This window comes from Polistes dominula, unplaced genomic scaffold (assembly GCF_049000335.1).
Source record: "Polistes dominula isolate Pdom_NZ unplaced genomic scaffold, Pdom_raw_medaka contig_373, whole genome shotgun sequence".
NCBI classification, from domain to species: Eukaryota; Metazoa; Arthropoda; class Insecta; order Hymenoptera; family Vespidae; genus Polistes; species Polistes dominula.
Genome location: NW_028300899.1, coordinates 3312306 through 3317406, shown reverse-complemented (window position 1 = coordinate 3317406; position 5101 = coordinate 3312306). Strand labels below are relative to the sequence as shown.

General features: G+C 31.6%; 1 long non-coding RNA gene across 1 annotated transcript; it reads right to left on the bottom strand.

Moving 5' to 3' along the window:
* Positions 1-842: 842 nt before the first annotated feature.
* LOC149033470 (uncharacterized) lies at positions 843-4455 on the bottom strand. The gene is made up of 3 exons (XR_016178842.1): positions 3153-4455; positions 1409-1467; positions 843-942 (listed from the first exon to the last, which is right to left on the bottom strand). It is a non-coding gene; the product is annotated as an uncharacterized LOC149033470 (long non-coding RNA).
* Between the last annotated feature and the right edge of the window lie 646 nt (positions 4456-5101).

The window sequence follows — 5101 nt, the reverse complement described above, 5'->3', positions numbered from 1 at the left end:
CGTAAGCAAGTTACAAGAGGATCAATCGATCGATCGTAGAAACGATCGATATCGATCGATCGATCCTTCCACCGATCTTCGTTTCTTCCTTCGAAATACGCAAATGATAAGCAGAAATCCATAGAAGGTTCCTTTTGACCTATCTTTCTCTCTTTCTCTCTCTCATTCTCTCTCTCTCTCTTTTCTCAAACACTGGAACATTGGACTTGTGTTCGTTGAATTCCAATTCGATTTGTATCCCAAGCACGTTCACGTATCTCTGCGCACTGATTGTTTCTGATGCGCCTTCTGGAAATGCGACCACGATCGACCATATCTATGTATAACATCTATGTGTATACTTCATGCTATATATAGATATTCGTAACAACTGTGCACCTAGTTATTATTTTCTACGAATTCTATTTTTTCAATAATAGAAAAAATACTACAACATTTTTCATACTCATACATATAGATGTATTTTTACACCTCAACGTAACACAATTCATTTATATAATTGACATCATTTTTAATTAATGAAATCACATATTTTACTTGATTATTTTTTAAATTACTTCATTTTCATATATTAAATATATACAAGTATCCAAATTTACGAATCAATTCTTGACGATAAATGATTTGTGTTTGTTATTGAAAATTTGATGTTTTATTTGAAAAGATACTAAATAAATTCTGGATATCACTATTAGTCGAGATTATACGATCAAGTTTAGAAATAGGGAGAGAGAGGTCTTATAAATCTACCTATAGTGATCTTTAAATGGGCATTGGTATCTGTGACATTAACGATCATCGTATATTACCAACCTTATTATAGGTTTCCTTCGACGTCCTTCCGAAACAGTTAAAGTAATGCTATCTCGTCTAGAGATTCAAAATACAAGGCGAGGAGAGAGTACAACAACTTCGTGTGGACACGCTTCGCCGAGAACGATCCTGAAATATTGCGAAAATTGATACTTACGAGCGTTGTTGCAGACAAATCAAGGAAATGAGGATCTTATGTTAGAGTGTAGGCGGTTTCATAGATGGGTATTTCATCTTTCTATCTAATCAATTGAAAATGATTTGATGTAGCGGTAAGACAATCGTAAATCTAATAAAATCAAATGAAATTTATATTAATGAAAATAATCGAATATCTTGAACATAAATTATCTGGTAACTATAATTTTCTGATCACTTGACAAAAATATTTTTCAATTATACAAAATAGTATATTTATTTTATTTTTAGTAAGATTTATTAAAATTTAATCAAAGATTATTTAAGCAGCTGTTGTTGTTATAAAATGTGATACACATTAAATAAAAAGTAATATTGGATTCCCAGATCTCACTGCAAAGATGTTGTCACTTCTGGAGACTCAAATCTAAATGATAATGTTTGAAATTTTACTTACCCGTTATAATAATCATCGATACTTTCGAGTCGAAATTCAACGGAACACTTAGTCGGAAACTGTAAAAGTCATAACAATATTTGTTCGAGTCAGCAATTACTTTCAATATAATCTATGTTTTTATCTAACAAAATATTAAATCGAAATAATTTAATACTTCCATTCAAAAGATAATTACACATAAGGAAAAGTATAATTACTTAAAAAATTAGACAAATTATTAGACATTAATTTACAATTGTGAATTAAATAATGTTTTATATTCTATAATTAAAACAAAATTATATAAATGAATTTAATGAAAATTTGAATGTCTATAAGGAAAAAAGAATTCTTCTATTTAAATCTCTCGATTATTACCGCACAATTCATTGGATGGCAAATGAAACGTTATCGCAAGAACTCGGTACATCCTTGTAAATTCCAAATGAAAGAAAGAAAAAGAGAGAGGAGATAGAGGGAGAGAAAGAGGGATGGAAGGAGGACATTTACGAGCCACGCAATGTTCTCAGTCGCCCGAAGCACGAAAGATTCTATCGTCTCTTCAGATAGAGCCTCCTATTGCGCCCTGGTGAGACTGCAAATTGAACAGCTGTCGTCCGAGGGCGTGGACATTGTAAACGTGAACATGAACTTCTATCGCGTACGATCGTTTTATCTCTTTCCTTCTTGTCCTTTTATTTTTTCATCATTTTATTTTATATCGTCTCACCCGTATCCTGTATGACCAAACGAAAATTTTCTTCATGTTCAAAAATAAAAAATAAAAAAAAGGGGTAAAAAGATTCGTAGATAACAAAATAAAGAAAGAGAGAGAGAGAGAGAGAGAGAGAGAGAGAGAAACAAAAAAAATAGAAATAATAATTTACACGAATAAACAAATACTTTTTGGTATTCAATATCTTAATATAAAATTTTAATTAAAAATTAAACTTTATCTTCAATTTTATATTTTCTTTTTTTATTACATTCATTTTCTATTTTACAATTAGTAAGATTGAAATATAAGAAGAAAAAAGTAAAAATAAAAAGAGAACAAGAAATCGAAATTTAGATAGAGAGATAAAAATAAAGAAACGTTTTAAACGATTTCAACGGGGTTTTAAACATTAAAAACGAAGGAAGCAGAATTGTACACCCAATAAAAGATAGAGAATGAAATAAAATAGAAATAAGGATAGAGGAAAATAAAGGGATGGAAAGAGATAAAAATAGGAAGATAAAGAAAAAGAGATAGAAATAGAGTAGTTGCTGGAAACTAGATCTTTCGCGTAATAATCAGGATGTTGATGGTCCATCGTTGGAGATAATATCTTAAAATAGACGTTCCCGACTTCCGTCATGTCAGAGTTACTTTGAATAAAAACTGTACGATAATGTTAACGCTTCGATAGATCGATAACTTAATAGTTCTACTTAATATCTATTTAACGTCGAATGAGTTTACGTTAATAATAAGAAGGATATTCGAACTGATCTTTTATTTTCAACGTGAGAAAATACATAAAAAAGAAATTGAATGTATAAATTGCAAAAGACAAATTCCAATCGTGTATTTACACAGCTATCGATAAATTATGACCATGACGGTGATGATCGTGACGATATTTCTCATGTTTTATTTTATATTCAAATGTATAAATTTAAATGAACTTATTTATATACATATAATTCGATCATTTTTATTCTGAAATAATATATTTGATACATTTATCTTTTCAAAATGCATTATAAATATACTTACGTGTATATGCGTGTACGTAGTTGTATATGATTTTTAGAGTGACGTTTTCTCGTTGATAAGAGGATTATCTTAATTCAAATGGAACGAAAAGAAAAAGAACAGGACTGTTTGCTTGGAAGAACCGACGAGAAGTCACGAATAGCATTTTGCTTTGCGGACGAATCCTGGAACCGAACGAGATTATTTTTTTTTTTCTTTTTCCTTGTTGTTGTTGCTTTTTTTTTCTCTCTCTGGTTACATTTTTTTGGTGTTCTCCCTCTTAATTCGTCGCGCTCACACCATGGCGATAATTCACGTACATTTATCCACGCCACTTTGATACTGACTACTGTAATCCAGATATATATTCTTGTAATCTGTTAAATCCTCTAAAAGGAACAAACAATTGCGGTCAGCCAAGATGGCGTGATTCAAAGGAAGAACATAGTAATATGAAGATGATCTTTCCGTGAGTACTAATCATTAATACATTTCCTGTACTATCAATTATGAAAGAATATATATAATAGTATGATCAGTTGTAACGAATCCAGATCATGGTATTATCGATTTTGTTATCAGACCTCGATAACAAAAAATCTTTAATTAATTCTTTTGAAAATCTAGTTTACTCGATAAATTTTTTAATACCATATATACACAAGAAGTAAAACGTTTGAGGAGTTCGTGTAAGTGAATGTTTTTTCTTTTAAAGTAGTAACATCCGCGTATGGGATGTGTTTTCGAATACTCGATCCATCGATGTTAACGAACGGTTCATGATATTCGTATTCTTCGTGTAGGGTCATTAGAGAAGCTCGTTAAAACGATCGCTCGTACGTTTGTTCGTTGGACAATGGCACGCGACAATGGTACAACCATAGTCGTTTCTTCCTTTCTACGTAATCTTTCTTTCTCTTTCTTTCTTTCTTTCTTTATTTAACAGGAAAGGTGAACTTCGTGTGCACGTGGATTCGATACTTTTTCTCTTGTGGGGGTTCTCGTACGACGAACCCGTAACCCACACGTGCATTTCTTTCTCTATTCCTCTCTCTCCTTGTTTACCTTTTTGTCTATCTCTGTTTTTCTTTCTCTCTCATCATTCTTCTAGTCGTCGTAGCATGCACGGTGGACACCAAACAACGTGGATAATAACGCGACTCAGCAGTGGAACGGTTGTCCTTCTCCATGTCCACGCTCGTGCATACACGTACTTACTACTTCACCAGCACATCGTGTTATTTCACTCGTTAGAACGGTACTACGAACTTTTTTTGTCCTTCTTGCTACGCGTCGATCTTTGTAACGATCCTGTCCGTCTACTTGTTCGACAGCTACGAACAAAACGCTGGGAACGATTTCTTAGCTTTAGTTGAACAGAGAAAGGAAATTATGTTTTATGTTCTTACCTTTTATATATGCTTAATTCTATTTCATATTAAATTTCGATCAATTTTCATCAGATATTTATCTCTAATTTCTATCTTTTACAACTGTTTACAGATTACAATCGTGTAGTTTAAATAATAATTATTGAAAATATTTTTAATTTTTCGTTTGATACTTATCATGATTCATTTGACTAGGCATACATTTAGTGTTAATAAAATGCTATTAATTTTTTATTACAAAATTTATCCAAAACGTTGTCATTCATGAGTCGAATTTTATGAATTGTTCTATTGTAGATAAGAAATATTAAAACAAAAAATACAAATTCTTTTTCTTTACCTTATTCCCTATTCTAATTATACTGTCTGAAAAGAAAAGCGTGTGAAAAAAGATCGATAGAAAGAGAACTCGATGTACATTTAACGCTCGTACAGTAGACTGCGTCATTATCGTGCAATAAAAGTAAGAAAAGTCGTTAATCGTCCTGCGGAAGTCAATTAAGGCTGATCGCCGTTAATAATGATAATGGCACACGAGCTAGCGATATCTTAATTATGTTCTTACCACGTGTAGGTATG